Source organism: Neolamprologus brichardi, chromosome 23 (genome assembly GCF_056152115.1).
Source record: "Neolamprologus brichardi isolate AB-2024 chromosome 23, ASM5615211v1, whole genome shotgun sequence".
Taxonomy (NCBI): Eukaryota; Metazoa; Chordata; class Actinopteri; order Cichliformes; family Cichlidae; genus Neolamprologus; species Neolamprologus brichardi.
Window position 1 is genome coordinate 12,574,374 of NC_142125.1, and position 19,850 is coordinate 12,594,223.

Sequence of the window (19,850 nt, forward strand, 5' to 3'; positions counted from 1 at the left end):
GTCCTGTTAAGTGAAGGAGGAACTGATGGGAGGTGTGTAGCGTCTCCTAAACAACCATTCCTGCCAGACATAGCTTACAACATGCCATCTGACTGCTTGCTTGAGCAACTCGCAGCGCGTGGGAGTGACACCACCTGTCAGTAATCCTCGCAGCTCGGTGACATCCATGCGCGCCGGCCTCACGGAGCCCAAAATCAAGAACGAATCGCACATAACGAACGCTTTCTCAATGGGCTTCGCTTTTTTTTTTAAACACTTTGCTTGATGATCTGTTTCTGCAGACACTGCAGCTTTTTCCATGAAGTGCTCCACCTTCAAAGTCTTAATGGGTCAGGAAGATCGGGGCAGGAAATGGTACATATTTTTGGCATTTGCTAAATAAATCAGAACATTTTAATTCATAATTTTTGGTCCGAGCACTATAAATATCCCTGCTACGCAAACACTTCGGCTTTGCTGCCAGGATTAACCCTTGCAATTACATTACAGACATTATAATATAGATTTTATATCTTTTTATCTCTCTCAAGGATATCCATTCCTTTTTAACCATCCATCTACTATGAATGGAAAGATCAATACATATCTGGAGAGATATAAGTAGATTTTTGTGTTGTCTTTTTCCATCTTTGAGAGATGGATAAAAGCATCTGTGTGGATATCTGTCTGTCTGTGCCATGAACAGAAGGTATTTTTAGCCATCCTTCTATATGGTACCCTGTTGAAATTTTACCTTTGTGTCCAATATGTGAGCCCAAGTAAGAGTAAATACACCTCAGCGATCATTATTGACAAGACATTGTGCCAAAAAATGAAAACTTAATTGTATTCATGCATATTTATGCAAATATCATGGTACACTGTGGTCGACTTTGCCTGCCGTATAGTTTTTCCTCAAGCTTAGCTAACAACTGAATTACAATAGCGTTCCCACCTTAAATAAATTAGTGACGTTTCTTGGAAATTAGGAACATATGTTTTCATTAAATGTTTTTTAATAAGTTACTGTTACATGTGTGATGAAAGTAACAGTATACTCATTGTTTTTGGGTCACATTTAGACATTTAAGTTTAAATATTATATTGAATATTGTACTCATAAATATACACTGATTAGTGTTTAATTACATCTTTCAACAAATTGATGCCTTCTCACAAAGTGAGAATTAATCTATTAAACATAAATACGAGCGGAAGCTGGTTTGTGGAAGTCGTCACATGGCCCTGCCATCTTGAATACAGTAGCCGAGGTGGACATCACAGTTCCACTCGATCACGTTTTATGTATCGCTGGAGATCGAACACATACGTAAGAACGGAGAAGAGAACGCGAAGGCATTCTTGTGCTTTAGAACCAAATTTTAATTCATATCAGCAAGATATGAGAAGAAGAAGAAGACTAACTCGGTCACGGCATCAACCGTTCCCTTTTCTCAGATTAGCAAACAAGCAAGCAATTTATTCATATAACACTTTCAGAAACAAAGTGCTGTACACTTGACAAACAAAAAATGATAAGCATATTAAATTACATTTTAAAAGGCGGGGAGGGGGCTGTCTAATGTGCAGGGGCAGGTTATTCTGAGTTCCCTCTTGGACCCGGGTACCTCCAGGAGCAGCTTGTCAGCTGACCTGAGAAACCAGGGGGCGTCAGATTAATTTAAAAAACAAACATACGAATTTTAAAATGACCTCTAAGATATGCAGGCAGCCAATGTGGTGAAGCCAGGATGGGAGTTATGTGCTCTCTTTTGCGAGTTTCTGTTAAAAGTCGTGCAGCAGCATTTTGAACCATTAGCAACAGTACAACAAGTAAAGAGCAGCGTGCTTGGAGTTTAACCCCTTTTGGCAAGCTTATTTTCTCGAAGTATAATGTAAGTTTCAAATATGTGTGTGTTTACATTTCTTGCTCAGTGCAGCCAACATGATTTAATGACTTGGATAAAAGCTGCCAGTTATTAGACTGTTAATGGTTAAAACTTTTCTGGATGAATGTGTGGAGGCTCGTTCTAGCCATAAAGCCTAGCTGTCCTCACCACTGTAACCCTTATATTTGTGCCATCTGAGAGTGAAAGGTGGACAGATCTGAAACCTGTTTTGCTAAAGATGATGTAGTGACTTAAGTTTGGTCCTGCAGGTGTTACAGCAGGTAAAATCCATGCAAATAATGAGAGAATTGATTATTTCTGATACAAAGTTAACTCTCAGTGGCCTGAGAGGTCAAACACAGTGCAAGAAAAGTCCAGAGGTGACTAAAGCAAACATGTAACTACAGAATGATATGAATCATGTGATTTCTTTTTTAATCCCTCTCAGCAACAATGAATCCTCCATTTCTGTTCAGTCACATTATTGTCTCCCTGTTCAGCTCTGTGACGACACAGATGTAGGGTTAAAAGGGTTAAAAAGGATGTTTTATTTAAAGTATTTCTTTGAGTCAATTTTGGGGATTGTAGACAGGCGATTGTCACAGGTTTCTTTTTCCCTTCCAAAATTCTCCTAAATGAGTTTTCTTTTGACGGCAGCAGGTGTCTGAACGAAGGCACCCATGGTGAGTAAACCAGGCTGTGCCTACTGCAAGATCCACACATGTTTACCACATGCGGTGCAACATTCCGGCATTGATTGGATGGAAACACCAGCGTCTTATAGTGGAGGCCCAATCAGGTCAACAGTGTGCAGGTGCGTAATTAGGAATGTCTTCCAGGTGCGTGATTAGCAGGGCAGAGATCCCTAGAAAAAAGTGCAACAAAAGTGTGCACACACACTCTCACTCACTCAGACAGGGAAGAGAAAAAATGGTAAATGGCCTGTATTTGTATAGCGCTTTTCTAGTCCCTAAGGACCCCAAAGCACTTTACACAACCAGTCATCCACCCATTCACACACTGGTGATGGCAAGCTATATTGTAGCCACAGCCACCCTGGGGCGCACTGACAGAGGCAAGGCTGCCGGACACTGGCGCCACCGGGCCCTCTGACCACCACCAGTAGGCAATGAGTGAAGTGTCTTGCCCAAGGACACAACGACCGAGACTGTCCAAGCTGGCGCTCGAACCGGCAACCTTCCAATTACAAGGCAAACTCCCAACTCTTGAGCCACGAAGGGAAAGGTGAGTGTCCAGGAGGACAAGGAGACCATGACACTCCACTAAATCACTTCCATTGTGTTTTGTGAGCTTTTGTTTTTTTTAAACTGCTTATGTTGTTTGTTTTTGTTTCTTCTTTCCACTTCTTTTGTGTTTTGTGAACTAGCAGCCTTTTTCTGTTAGCTGGTGTTTTCTTAGGTTGATGTTCTTTCTGGGCCACCGTACAATGAAGCTCGTTGTAGCCACGTTGGCTGGCTAATTGACTATGTGCACGTTAGCATATGCTACTTCCGGTGCGGAAACTCCTGTGGGGAGCTTTGTTTCCGGTGTCCTATTCGCGCCTTGTTTACGGTCCAAAACAAGTTAAGCAAATGAATGAATTAAGCGACAATTTACATTTCTATAGATGTCTCGGGCATTTACCCAATATATCTGTAAATGATGTTCATCGACTTGTCGATATTTTTTCCCCGGCGCCTCAGAACAAAAGAGAAAAGGGATTCAGATGTTATATTTCTCAGCTGTCCCTTGTTTATCGCGGGTGTTATGTTCTAAAATTAACCAGCGATAGGTGAAATCAAGTAGCCAATTTTATTTTTTGACGGTGCAAAACGTTTCATGGACATTGTGGACATACAGCACTGCACTTCAGAGTCACACTGCTTGCGATTAATGCAGCGATTCTGTACTGTACAGGAGACGTCACGGAGGAGATTGTCTGCAGCGATCAGGACGCAGGACACAATGTGAGGTAAAAAAAAAAATAAGCATGCAAACTTGCACTAAAAAATCTGCTAAACAGCGAGGTGAAAGGTGAACCGCGTTATAGCGAGGGACCACTGTAATTTTGAAGGTAAGTCACAACATACCCTTCGTACATACTAATGTATAGAAACCCTTACCAGCAATCGTTCATTTTTTGTGTGGCTTTTTTTCACGGTTTGTTAACATGCTGTGTAGGTGTGTACTTGACTAGCTGATATCGACATAACGGGAAACGTCTGGTTTTACTATTATTCACCTGTAGTTTGAATGCTGAACATTTGCCTGTTTAAATCATGAGACCAGTCACTATACAGAGATGTGCTTCTGAAAGTGGACGATGTGTCTTCTGCTGCAGTAATGCAGTTCTGCTTGTGTTGAGTGATGTAAACAACTGATCGATCTAAACTCTTTAAACGTCAAAATTGATCATTAGATTTTTTATGACACAACATTGGTGAGTGTTCCCACCTCCTGCTCTTTGTAACTTAACTCGATCTTTCCGTTTTCGAGTTTTGGACATGATTTTGGAGTAAATCTTTGCAGTAGCGATTGACCGCAAAGTAAAGCTACCGGAAATCTACAACCCCACATCCGGTCTCAAACCAGGAAGTAAGCATTTTCTCGTGCACAGGGTCAATTAACCGTCATATTTGCTCTCATATATTACTTATGTATTTACTATTGTATATACATTTGGATGTAGATGAATTGACCGAAGTACAACATCTGCGTTTAAAGAAGTGAAATATTACAAACTACTGTAAAACTGAAATTGGTGTTTGAAATTGAGAGCATTTTACCAGGTAATGTATTGTGCTTCATCAACCTGTCAATATCTGTTAGCCATACTGTTTTAATGGATGATCTCAAGTACCTACGTCATGTTTTTTTTTTTTTACATCATGTTTAGGCTATTAATAATTTATGCTTGGACTTAAAATGTGATTGTAACTATATTTAAGTCTGCACAGTCTCTTGAAATGGTTTTTAAACCATCACATGACCTGGCAAACCTTTTCGTCCATTTGGACATCATCTAAAAATGATGTTAGCAAAAAAATGGCAAGTTGTGTAGAGCGCTTTGAGTGCCCAGAGTAGAAAAGAGCTACATATGAACCAACTGATTTACCATTAGTTGTTTAAAATATTAAAGACCGTTCAGAATTACTCAATATTTTAAATATTAAGTACTTAGAGTTTTTATTTTGTCATGTAAACTTGCAAGCATGTCTCTGGACTGCGGGAGGAAGTTGGAGTACCTGAAGAGAACCTCATGGGGGAGGGGGGAGGGGGGAATACAAACATCACATGGAAAAGCCCCAGCCAGCAGGTGGACTTCCTGCTGTGACACACACACACACAAGATAGTCCAAAAAAACAAGTATGATGATAAAGTTTACTTTTTTTCTCCTTATATGTCAGTGTAAACGTGTCCAAACTGACCAGAATCACACATTGGTGCAGCTGTTTTGCACTTAAACATGCACCTATGAGTCTGCCTGTGAATTGGTCCTATCCTGCATTTGCCATCAGATAAAGGCCACATATTTTCATGTATAACAACATATTATCAAACAATATGCAGCATGTGGTTTGTTTATTTCCTGCTGCAGTGCAATAAATGATCTTCAGCAGCCGTGGATTTCATAAGCCAAGATAGAAAAGGCCATTTTCCTGCAGGACCTCATCAGCAGAAACAAGACAAACAGCCATAGCAATGACCATAACACAAATAAGATCCCTGGTTTGCTGTGTGCATTATCAGTGCCAGCGCCGTATAATCATCATAACCTGCAAAACAAAAGTAAGCATGCCCGCGATCATTCATTAGTCATCGGCGTTCATCATCTACTCTCCTAGTCCTTTCTCTGCTCCGTTATGTTTGCACTAATGTTCGTCATTCTAATCTCGTTTCTGTCGCCGCGCCTGTTTGTTCCTCATTCCCCCGCTCGTGTCAGTGTTGTGATTGGTGTTGTGTGGGATGAATGGATAGGAGAATTCAGCTGCGGGATATTCCAGACATGCAATAATTCAATCTGCAAATTACAGCTGATTGATAGTGGTGCACTTCAGATAAATGAACAGCAGGTGTGCGTTTGGCTGTGAGCTGCACATTATGAGGAGTTTTGAGGGCTGAAATTTGCCTCTTACATTGCCATGAAATCAGAAATATGCCATCTCAGGTCCCCTGCTCTCTGATTAAATGGACACGTTCTAGGGCAGGGGTGGGCAATCTCAGTCCACGAGGGCCGGTGTCCCTGCAGGTTTTAGATTTCACCTTGGGTCAACACACCTGAATCACATGATTAGTTTGTTACCAGGCCTCTGGAGAACTTCAGGACATGTTGAGGAGCTAATTTAGCCATTTAAATCAGCTGTGTTGGTTCGAGGACACATCTAAAACCTGCAGGGACACCGGCCCTCGTGGACTGAGATTGCCCACCCCTGTTCTAGGGCTTATCTAGGGCCGGTTCGCGGGGCAGCAGCCTAAGCAGTGAATCCCAGACCTCTCCCCGGTCACCTCCTCCAGCTTGTCTGGGGTAACACCAAGGTGTTCCCAGGCCAGCCAAAAGAGATAATCTTGCCAGAACACCTCTCACCCAGGAGGCGCCCTTATCAGATGCCCAAACCATTTCAATGTGGAGGAGCAGTTTAAGCCTTTCCAAAGTAATTTTTATTCAGAATCTTTTTAAGGGAGTAATTGATGCCTGTCTGAATCTAGGTTGTGCCAAACCTTGACCACAGATTTATTCAGAAGATGAACATAGTCACCATTAAATGACCATTTGGTTTGTCAAGCCCTGTTTGTCATCAATTATATTATATATAATTATATATGCTTGTTTTCACAAGCATATATAATGAATAGAATAGAATAGAATAGAATAATCCTTTAATTGTCCCACAAGGGGAAATTTGGTTGTATCAGCAGCAAAAAAACAACAACACACACATATACAAAAGGAACAGGACATGGAACAGAAAACAAAAAACACAATTTTTACATGTGGACAATAGTTACCAGAGCAGAGTACAGTAGTTGTTAAAATTAGCGTGCAGATTGTGTGCAAACAGAACAGGATACTGAAAGATGTTTAAATAGTTAATATTTAGAATAATTAGAAAAGTGCAGATTGTGTATTGTACCTGTGCATTAAAAACTAGACATGTAACTTCCAATAAGTTGAGAAAAGTAATGTGCAGTTATAACAGTAGAAGTTGTTACAGCACTGATGTAAACATCTATGTTTATTGGGAGCAGTTTTTATTGTACAGTCTGACAGCTGCAGGGAGGAAGGACCCGTGGAAACGCTCCTTCATGCATCTAGGATGCAGCAGTCTGTCACTGAAGGAGCTCTGCAGTTCAGCAACATTTACATGCATGGGGTGGGAGACTGTCCATCAGAGATGTTATTTTGGCCCGAGTCCTTCTGTCTCCCACCACCTGCACTGGGTCCAGGGTGCATCATAATTATGCAAATTCTCATGACCATTGATCAGCAACCACTGATCACAGCCCATTGATCAGTGGCCATGAGTACCATTCACAGAGAGGCGGGGAATGGCTGCAATCACAGCATTTTAAGATGGTGAAAGATGTACCCTTAGGTCCCCTCCTCGATTCAGAGATGGTCTTTCCCTTTTCTTTTTTTAAAAAAACTAAACAAACTTGCTAACCTTAGCTGTATCCCTCCATGCTACTGTTGAAGTATTTTTCACTTCCCAGCACAAAAAACAGGACTTCTCAAACCAGTGTGAGAGTGCGCAGTAGCAGCATCCATCATTTCACAACCTCCACCTCAAAGCATGTAACAAATCCCAGTTTAATCCTCATGAGAATCACATTTCATCTAGAGTATTAAAATTCTGGTGTCCACATACTTCTAATGCCATGTAATCTATTTTAATTCCATGTCCTCTTTAAAGTATATGTACTTGTTTTGTTTTTTTTCAAGACATTTTATGCAAATTGTTTGCCATCAAAGCCAAAACAGGCAAAGGTATGAAAATGTGTTTATTCTTAGAAACTAACAAACGCATCCTGACTGCACAAATGCACTGTTCCCTATAATGTCTGTGCTGTTTGTTAGCCGTGAGAGCGGCGCAACTAGTGTCTCCCTTAAAAAAAAAAAAAAGCCTTTAAAGCTTTTTGTTTAAAGCACAAAACTGAAAAACATCAGCCCGTTACTGAACAGTGACAATGAAACTACAATAAAGTTGCCACTTCAAAGCAGGCGTACAGCAAGAAACAAAAGGCTTCCTTTGTGATGAAATCCCTGAGGATCCTGGATGGTAAACGCTCCCTGAAAAATGCTGCTTTGAGAATTTGACTGTATAATTAGGGTTTTTACAGTGAAGCTGTCAGATGAGTGGGTGAGAGTGTGTCACTTATTTTAAAAAAAATATACAGATTTGTACAGTAATTGGCATGAAAATTAGGGATCAGATGGTAGGAGGCTAGCAGGAGAAAAAGTGCACCGCTGGGAATCTTAAAAGGAATACGGAGCGATGTAATGACTGAAATGAATGTATACAAGGTATTTTTAACCATGAGATCAGAATCTAATACTAGTGATTATGAAATAAGGAAATTATTGTTCGAAAGAAAGTGCCTTCAAATTTGCAGATAATGAACCTCACAGGAACTGTCTGCAGTAGAAGCAATAAAGGAAACAAACCAATCACTTGATTGGGTTTCTTTGGAAGGCCGTGAGGAAGATAATTAGACTGAGGCAATAATGTATTTCTGTGTGTAATGAGACAGACAGTTGGAATATCAGCACATTCATCTGGGATAATGAATCTAAAGGAGTGATATTAAAACTGAAGGCGGGAGCAACAACAGCAGCTGCAGTGTGAGTAAACCCCCACCACCACCTCCTCCTCCACAGTAAGAGCAGGCGGACTGAGAGCTGGGAGCCAAGGTTTTTCACCTCCAGTCGGTTCTTTGCGATGAGCCCAGTAAACTCTCGGCAAAGAAGGTGGATGATACTGATATAAAAAGAATATTTATGCAAAAAAAGAGTTTGTGGCGACAGCCGTAACGAGTTTTAAATAGTGCAAAAGTACTTTACTTTACACTTTTATTTGAACGTGTGTGGGATTTTCTGTGTTATCTCAGAATGGTTGAAAAGGACAGTCTGTTCAGCCAAACTGAGCAGCTTTGACAGCTCTTTTTGTGCACGGCTGTGTGTGTTTGGGAACTTTTTGCAGTCATCCAACTCTCCAAAGAATGCTCATCACACCAGCTAGAGCTGCTAGGGAACTGTGACACAAGTATGCAGCCTCATATGGGATCTGTTTTTCTTAGTTTTGGCTCCTGTTTTGATTTAATTGTTGTTGCGTCTTGTGTTTGCAGTGTGTCCAATGTTTGTGAGTATTTCTGCCTTCATCTTCCTGGTTTATGCTGGTAATCTCTGTTGCTCACAAGTCCGTCTGTACTTTCCCTTCCTGTCTTCATCATTCCTCTGATTGTCTCCGCTTGTGTCTTTTCCTGTCTGTCTTCCCTGTCTTGTGACTGCCTGCCCCACCCGCATTGTTTTCATCCATGTTTAAACCTGCACCAGGGCTCAGGAGATATTTTGAGACATCGACCAATCAAAGGTAAGTGGTTTGATCTCTAGCTCCTCCAGTGTGGATTGTTAAAAAATGCATCCGTCAGAGGGCAAGTGTGCAAATGTTTGATAAAAGTGTTCAAACATTTAAAAAGAAAAACAGCAGTTGTATGAATGTGCTTGGGTGAATGAGGCATAAACACATGGCTAAAAACTGCACATCTGCAGGAAATGTCATTGCCAAGATTATTTTGGTTTCAGCAGGATTACTTTGGATATTTTTTTTAGTAAATTTCCTCAAATGTTTTATTATTAGCAATGGATCCATCGTTAGCCTTCAGCTACTTTACCTGAATTATTACAGTTAATAGACACACGTTTCCCAGACACATATTGTCCTAGACTCTTCAAAGATCTTCACTGAATTTTTCTTTTACTTTGAGGCTAAACTTAAATTATCGCAACGGAAATCTTGCATCCCTATGCAAATCATCCTTACAGATGTGTAACTCTACCCTTTTATCGCTAGGAACATCCTGGAGCTGACAAGACGGAGAACTGCACAGATGAATTTACAGCAGCTGCACAGCAGCTTCATCATGCTGGTCCATCTGAATCATCACTTTTCTTAGCACACCTCAGCTGGCTGTTAGTGAAGTACTGCTCACCAGCTGGGCTGCAGTGTGTCCAGATGGTTCTGCTGCACCCATATACATATAAAGTAGTCTTAGTGTTGTTTCACATAAGTGCTGAAATGTTTTAAATTCAGTTTTGAACTATTACATGTTTTATTCTAATGTATATAATGGAAAATGTTCCAAATCACATTTACATACTTGAGTCGTATGTGCTCATACATCCACTGTGGTTTAAGTATATGAAAATAAAGCAACACAATGACTTATACATCTCATAACCCTATATTTCATTCACAGTAAAAAAAAAAAAAAATAGAAAACATATTAAATGTTTAAAGTAAGCTCTAAGTTCCCCTCTACTTTTAACTACAGTCTGGAAACACTGGGGAACTGAGGAGGCCGGCTGGTGGACTTGTGGGACAGTAATGTTGTCTGGACTGCAGGCAGGCCAGTTCAGCGTGCAGCCTTTTCAACTATGGAGCCATAATGTGGTTATAGATGCCGTATGCCGTCGTTTTGCTGAAATGTCCCTTCCCAAAAAAGACGTTGCGTGGATGGGAGCATATGTTGCTCTGTATACACCTTTCCATAGACACTAACACACCTTCATACCATCAGAGATGCAGTCTGAACTGAGCTCTGCTACCAGGATGGGTCCTCTGCTCTTCAGTCACTCTTGAGTAAATCCAATAAAGATTACTCAGTTTGAACATTTGCCTAGTTTTCTATGTTGTGTGGTGAATAAAATATGAGGTTATGACATCTACATTTACATTTTACACAGCATCCCAACATTTGGAATTTGGATTGTAGTTGATTTGCATTCAAATGTATTACCCAGAAGTTTACCCAGAAGTTTAAAAACCTTTGAAGCAAGAATTACTGCGAGTCATAGCTGTGACTTCATTGCAATGCTGAGAGTCACTGGTTTTTTCATAGTATCTTAGCATCTTTTTCTTTTTTTTATATCTGTGTGACTGATTCTGTGTCTCTGCAGAGGCATGGCTATCTACCTGCTGCTCCTGGCACACCTGTGTCCAGTCTGCTTATTTCTCTTAGCTCTTCCATATATGCTTTGCCACATTGTTCCCTCACTATTGTTGGTGGCATCACTCAAGCTCTATAATGTATTCTTAGTTCTCCATTTTATTTATTGCATATTCTGTGACCTAGACTTTCACCTTATGTGTCAGCCAGCATCACATCCACTTCAAGTATTCACTTCTGGATTGGCTGCCTTCCCACTCTCCACCTCTTATAGACCTCAGCCTGTTGACGCTTTTACGTTTCTTTGCACAATCTGAGTTTTTGTAATAAATCTGTAGCTATCCTTATTCCAATGTGCCATCTCACATCAGTTATTAGCTCTGGTTCAAATATTACACAATACTTGTACTAGGTTTTCATCAATGATAATATCTTCTACATTTACCTATATATATACAGTGGGGCAAAAAAGTATTTAGTCAGCCACCGATTGTGCAAGTTCCCCCACTTAAAATGATGACAGAGGTCAGTAATTTGCACCAGAGGTACACTTCAACTGTGAGAGACAGAATGTGAAAAAAAAATCCATGAATTCACATGGTAGGATTTTTAAAGAATTTATTCGTAAATCAGGGTGGAAAATAAGTATTTGGTCACCTCAAACAAGGAAAATCTCTGGCTCTCACAGACCTGTAACGTCTTCTGTAAGAAGCTTTTCTGTCCCCCACTCGTTACCTGTATGAATGGCACCTGTTTGACCTCATCATCTGTATAAAAGACACCTGTCCACAGCCTCAACCAGTCAGACTCCAAACTCCGCCATGGCCAAGACCAAAGAGCTTTCGAAGGACACCAGGAAAAGAATTGTAGACCTGCACCAGACTGGGAAGAGTGAATCTACAATTCACCAAGCAAGCAGCTTGGTGTGAAAAAATCAACTGTGGGAGCAATCATCAGAAAATGGAAGACATACAAGACCACTGATAATCTCCCTCGATCTGGGGCTCCACGCAAGATCTCATCCCGTGGGGTCAAAATGATCATGAGAACGGTGAGCAAAGATCCCAGAACCACACGGGGGGACCTGGTGAATGACCTGCAGAGAGCTGGGACCAAAGTAACAAAGGTCACCATCAGTAACACACTACAACGGCAGGGAATCAAATCCTGCAGTGCCAGACGTGTTCCGCTGCTGAAGCCAGTGCATGTCCAGGCCCGTCTGAAGTTTGCCAGAGAGCACATGGATGATACAGCAGAGGATTGGGAGAATGTCATGTGGTCAGATGAAACCAAAGTAGAACTTTTTGGTATAAACTCAACTCGTCGTGTTTGGAGGAAGAAGAATACTGAGTTGCATCCCAAGAACACCATACCTACTGTGAAGCATGGGGGTGGAAACATCATGCTATGGGGCTGTTTTTCTGCCAAGGGGACAGGACGACTGATCCGTGTTAAGGACAGAATGAATGGGGCCAAGTATCGTGAGATTTTGAGCCAAAACCTCCTTCCATCAGTGAGAACTTTGAAGATGAAACAAGGCTGGGTCTTCCAACATGACAATGATCCAAAACACACCGCCCGGGCAACAAAGGTGTGGCTCCGTAAGAAGCATTTGAAAGTCCTGGAGTGGCCTAGCCAGTCTCCAGACCTCAACCCCATAGAAAATCTGTGGCGGGAGTTGAAAGTCCGTGTTGCTCGGCGACAGCCCCAAAACATCACTGCTCTTGAGAAGATCTGCATGGAGGAATGGGCCAAAATACCAGCTACTGTGTGTGCAAACCTGGTAAAGACCTATAGTAAACGTTTGACCTCTGTTATTGCCAACAAAGGTTATGTTACAAAGTATTGAGTTGTATTTTTGTTATTGACCAAATACTTATTTTCCACCCTGATTTACGAATAAATTCTTTACAAATCCTACCATGTGAATTCATGGATTTTTTTTTCACATTCTGTCTCTCACAGTTGAAGTGTACCTCTGGTGCAAATTACTGACCTCTGTCATCATTTTAAGTGGGGGAACTTGCACAATCGGTGGCTGACTAAATACTTTTTTGCCCCACTGTATATATTCTTCTGCATGGTCATTCTCTATAGTCTCTTACAGTATTTGCCTACTGCAGCATTAGACTGACTCAAACACTGTAGCAAAGTTTAACTTGAAGCATTAGAGCACTTGTGTTTTTATCCTTAGGTTAGCAGAAGAATTCAAATGAAATGGTGTGGAATTAAACTGGAAATGTGCAATGCAGCAAAGTTTCTGTTATTCTTTTTTGTTTTTGCATGGTTGGTGTTTAAGACAACTCAGAGCACTTAGACAAAATATCAGTGGCTTTCAAGTTCCCATTAGTTACAGGCATGTAGGAAAGGGCTTGGTAAGCAGTTGGTGCGCTCCAGAAATCTCACCATTATTAGTTCGAGGTCAGTAACCAACGCAGGAGCTATACTAGATGTTTAATGAATTTCACACACAGTTCAGTGAAGAGGAAACATGAAATACGCTCATTCATTATAGAAATTCATTTTGTTTAGATCAGAGGAAAATGTCTGTTTTCGTATATAGCTATAACATTATTTTTGACATATAATACCATTTTCCTGCTTGATTGTGAATTAAAATGATAGAATCTTACAAAAACAATCCAGCACCAGATCAATTGTTTCCTTTACAATTGATCAGAAGTCCCTAAACAAAACCTTTTCCTCAGACACGTGTATGCTGTTGGCAGATGGTAAAATAAATGGGATCAGCCAAGTGTTCCAAAAGAACCAATCATGCAGCCAGAGAGAGAGAGGTGGGATGAATTTGGTGGGACGTCCAATCCCGGGATGATTTTGACATTGTGTTAATACACAGCTGAAGGCTCCAGACCTGCAAACTGACGATGACACTGTACAGCTACTTAAAAACCGCTGCTGTAAGTAACCTCAGATCAAGATGTCGGCGTATGACAACACAGGTCCAGCTGAGTTTTGTCAGGATGTGAATATCAAAGAGCTCAAAAGAAGCTCTTGAGCAAATCCCACATTGCTGTTCTTACTTACTATACAGCCAGCAGGTCTGCAACAAGCAGAACTTCTTTTCAGCTCCCCATGAAGACTCACAGTACCACTCTAAAGTTTGAAGTTACTTAGAAATACCCTTTATAATGTAACGTGAAGAAATGTTTTAATTATTGGCATTAAAATAAATCAGAATGATTTACCTGGATCCACAGAGACACCTTTTTTTAAAAAAAAACAAAAAACAAACTACTTGAGTTCCCCGATGCGGGTTTTATTATATTCTATTATTTGTGGTCTCATAAAACAACACTTTTATGTTTCCAGCAAAATAATCATTTTATCTCTTCTTTTTCTCTTTCACTTCTGCTCCGTCTTCCTAAAGGAGGCTCTTAGCTGGAAAGCATCAAGGCTTTCCCGACAAATGGGCTATCTGCAAAATAAATGTGAGCATTTTTATTTATTTTTTATTCAATTCTACTAAAACATTTCTATAAAGCGCTAAAAGAGAGAAGCTGCCAGGTCTTGGATATCTTGTGATAATATTGGTAGTGTAAAAAAAAAACTATTTCTGTACAAATCATATGAAAGCACTCTTTCTAGCTAATTACTGATCATCAAGATTAATGTGAGGGCACAAAGAAGCAGTATATATATATATGCTCCTAAGCAGTTCATAGCTGCTTATGGATTTCATGGTGTGCAACCTGCAGCCCCTCCACATGTTAAAGTGTCCCTGGGTAGGACACTGAATTCCAGGCTGACAGGCCGCATCTTGCACAATACTGTTATATTGTAGACCACATTACTGTTAAAGTATCAAGTATTGTTAAGAGGTGCCATGTGAGCACATGCCATTCTGAAGATTTGCTTTGTGGTTTATGAAATGACTGCTGTAAAGTCACATCAAGTAGATGCTACCATAACTGCACAGGTCTCTAGTATTTTCGTCAGGATATGAACATCACGGAGCTCTAAAAGGACCTTTCTTCCAGCAACATGAAACTCAAGGAAATCCCACCTTGCTGGGCTTACTTACTGTAAAGCTGAGTGTGTATCCCAGCCTTATATAGAGGTTACTGCATCAGTAGCACAGCGCTTCCTCTGACGCAGCACAAACAGCAGGGCGAGAGTGTCTTTGTGAGGAGCTCTGAGACGGCTCTCTAATGGGAAATAGAGATACTCTTAGTATTTTGCACCTCTTCCCTCTGCCGAATCACTTGCTCTGTGGCTCTTTACACGAAGGGTTTGCCGAGCAACATTTACATGCTGACACATCACAACGATCAGTAACCTGGGGTTAGTCTTTCTGTAAGCATGTCAAACAATAAAATATAATCTTTTCCTGTTTGCCCTCATCACACCTACAGAAATTATCTTAAGAAGTGAGCTGAGGAGTTGATGAATGCAGGATGTGACTTTTAGTTCATAAATCAGAACCTTTTTTTACCAATAAATGTCCTGTAAAATAACTTTTATTATCATCTTATGACATTATGTAGACTTCATAGTGATTCATACCTTTGCTAACACCTTTCAAGAGATGGTGCCTGTAAGCATGTCGTGGTCAGGGGATTTTGACTTTTGGAGGTTGAGTTCTTGTTTTTTTTATTTTTGTTTCTTGTTTAGTTTTTGAGTCTCGAGTTCTGGTTATATGTTAGTTCTAGTTTGCGGTTATGGAGCTTTATGTACTCCCCTCTGCCCCCTGTGTTTTTCCCTTCTGCCAAGTTTAGTTGAAGTTGTTATCAATTTTCTCTTTTATTTTCTTAGTTATTGTCTCTTGTTTCTTGTTTCTTCAATCATTGTCCTCATTCATTTAGCTGTGTCTCATCACTCTCCTGTTTCGATGTCCCTTATGTCCCATTCACATTTATAGTCCTGTCTTCCTTTGTTCCCTCAGTTCCTCTCCTTCCCTGTGAGTTTCTTAGAGTTTGGGGTTATTCCACTTGTTTACCTTCATGAAGTCTTGTTTTCTTGGACTTGAAATTTCACATAATAGAAGGATAGTTTTTTGTTCATTATCAGCATGGTTGAGTGTTGAGTTTTGGTCCTTAACAGTAGCAGCTCATCAATAGAGTACACCTGGGCCCTGAAGTCTACAGTCTGCAATATATAAGTACTTTTTTTAATTAAGGCATCCTAGCTTTTAAATCTTTTGAAACATATTTGTAACAACTAAAAGCCACTCGGAACCTTGTCAATACAGCTAATCCTGTCTAACAAACTAATCTGATTAGTATAAATCTATCAAAATGAACATGATAGAATGAGTGAATTCTGTATTTAAATTCACAATAAATACAGATACATGAATTTCAGTAGGTTAAGATTTGTGTAGATATTTGGGTTTTTTACCTTTTTGACACAATTTTTTGAATTTTGCTTCTGTAGCTCACTGCTGTGAGCAAACACTCAAGGTCATCATTAACATCTCTTTGAACTACTTATGGTGGTCCTTTTTGTTTTGTTACAGTCGATTAATACAGAAATATAAAAGAAAATGTAAACTCTGAAAATAAGGTGCCACCTTCAGAAAACTAAAGAAGGTGGCAGATCTCTGCCGCAGCCGGTCGGTGGGGTTTGAGGTGATGAGAAGGGGAAGCAGGACAGTTTCCTGTGGGGCTCCTGTGTGCAGGCGCACATACTATGGTCTGCCAGTCAGGTAGATAGTTCAGGTCAGTGGGATAAGGATGATTTCCTGTGGTGCATTGTGATGAAAGGAGTCTTTTGTTTTAACCTACTCCTGTCACTGTCCAGTAGGTCATGGAGAGGAACCTTTCTCACTCACTATGTGTTAATAGACCTCTCTGTATTGAATCATATCTGTTATTAATCTCTGTCTCTCTTCCACAGCATGTCTTTTATCCTGTCTTCCTTCTCTCACCCCAACCGGTCGCAGCAGATGGCCGCCCCTCCCTGAGCCTGGTTCTGTCGGAGGTTTCTTCCTGTTAAAAGGGAGTTTTTCCTTCCCACTGTCGCCAAAGTGCTTGCTCATAGGGGGTCATATGATTGTTGGGCTTTTCTCTGTATCTATGAAGTGCCTTGAGGTGACATTTGTTGTGATTTGGCGCTATATAAATAAAATTTAATTGAATTGAATTGAAGTCTTGTCCAACACAGGATGCTGCAATATCCTCCTTTCTGATAGCCGAGCTACACATTCATAGCATTACTAGCTTTCTGGATCATTTTGAGTCTGCTACCCTCAGTCTGTCTTTAGTCTTGAGTGTGATTTATGTTTGGCTTCTTTAAGTTGATCTTGATGATATTCCTTTATACTGTATGTCGAGTCTTTAGTTCTTGGTAGTTCTGCTGCAAAATTGATACACATACTCTTTTTAATGAGGTTCATTAGCCATTTGAAAACTGGATAAAACTGGTGCTGACTGTGTGGAAGTTACTCAAAGCTCAAAATCTTATTTCTGCCTTATTAACTTTTTTTTATTAAGTTAACAAATGTGTAGGGGTAGAGGTAGTACTTTTATTTCAGCTATATCTAACTATTCTCCCTGTTTCCCGTCCTTAAGATTTGCTACTTGACTACAAACCTTTCACTGAGACTATTTCTGATGAGTAGTAACAGTTAAAGTAGATGAATATATCAACTTGGCATGCCACTTAACAACTGCTAAGAACAATGCCAAGTTTTCAGGTAAAGGTTGCAAAGATTGTTTGCAAAAATACATTTTTACATCTGTTAAACTGGCATTTTACACTGATCCAACCAAAGAAATGGGAACAAATTTAGTGTTTTTAGGACAGCTACCTGGCAAGCCATCTGAAGTTTCAATTTCCAATTGGTATTTTGTAACTTGTCTTATATGTGTCGCCAAAACACTTCTTCAGCCCTTCTGTTACGTGCATTTTTCAGACTGAATGACTCACAGGTCCACGTTAACTGGATTAAAAGCAAAAACTTTCTTCTGAAAGACCTTCAGAAAGTCTGGAGAACTCTTGCTCAAGAGCACTTTAAAAATTCAAACAAAAGTCAAGTAAAATATAAAGAAATAAATGGTGACTCGGGACTTTTACACAGTGCAGGTAAATACAGACCAAAGATTACTGATAGTGCTACAGTTATGTATGTTGATGTGTGAGAACTGATTCATGAACAGACTGCACTTGAGGCTGACCAGTGATAGTGGTGTTAAAACTGGTTTCTTCTTCACTCCAAGGCCAAATATGGGATAAATACAAAACAAGAGTACCATTAAAAGAAGTGGACTTGTTTCTTTGAAACACTGTCTCTACTTAAAAAATAAAAATAAAAAAAGTAGATATGTGTCAGTGGCAATGTGGCAACTTTATCAGAAAGGCAAGCAGAGAAGATAAAACCTCTCTCCCCAGCTCTCACCCACACACACACATGCACACACACACAATCCTCTGTTTAACAAGACAAATTGGACCACATTAAAACATACCGATTTGTGCTGCCTGCCTTTTATTCTTTTAAATATGCTGACAGCCTCCTGCAGCTTGCTACTTGGAGATCTTTACCTTCCTGCACTCCTTTCTGTTTAAAGAACTGTAAAATATTATTACCTGACTCACTACAGTTATCTGCTACACTGCCAAAAATGATTTACTATTAGCTGACAATGAGGAGGGTGGAGGATGCTTTAGAAGTGTTCCTTTAGCAAAACAAAATGCCTCGCAACACATTATTCTGTATATACTAGTAAACTGTACGTAGAGTATCAAAAGTGAAGGCCTTTAAACAGTGATCGCATTGCAAAAAGCAGAAAAATAACAAATGTTTCAAATGCAAATTTGCTATGTAGCGTATATCCACTGAAAGCATGGGGATTTTGCAAAAGATTTGTCCTTAAAAAAGGCACTATGAAAAAAAATGACATCAAGCAAACTCCAGCTGGTCCTGATGTTTCTAAACATGAGAAGAAAGAAACTGAGATTCTGGGTTTATCCAATTCTCAAGAGTAGACAGTGGAGTTTGGTGGATGCTAGCCGGCTAACCGATGTACAGAAAGGTTTCATGGTGCAATAACTAACTGCTGGTTACTGTGCCATTGCATCATACACCAATTATTTACACTGCAGGAATGTCAAAGACATGAAACCCTGGATGACCTCTAATTCCTTTATAAATTCAGATAAAACTGAGCTCATTGTACTCTGCCCTAAAAGATAAGCTCACAGTAGACTTTATTGTCCTACATATAAAATATGTCTTGGGCAAACAGTAACTAACAATAGCAGCACCAAAATTCAATAAATAATGACGTTAATTTGCTGATAAATTCATTTTAAAATGACTAGTTTTTTACAAAAATGTCCTTTAATCCACATATTACACAAATATGTAGGACTTGCAACTGTGCGATATCTCTAAAATTAGAAACATCCTGTCTCAGAATTGCTGAAAACATAGTTTTTTGTTCTAGGCTGGACTACTGTAATTGATTATTATCAGACTGTCCTAAAAACTCCCTGAAAAATCCTGCAGCAAGAGTACTGACAGGGACTAAAAAGAGACAGAGTTGAGTTATTTTGTATTACTTATGAGACAATGTTAAGTTCTAGTATTATTATTAGTTTGTCTGGTTTATGTTATTTTTTCTGTGCTTCCTCGTCTACGTAGGTTACCCTTGTCTCTCTCTCCTCTGTGTCCCTCTGCCTCTCTCACTCCCTCTGTCTCTTGTGTCAAGCTTGTGTGTCCCAGTTCATGTCTCTCCATGTTTTCTGTTTTAATTTGAAACGTTTGTTTCTATGTTCATTGTGCTTAGTTTTACCTTTCTCTGTGGCGTCATGATTATTTGAGTCAGCTGTTTCCCCATGTTTTTCCACTTGCC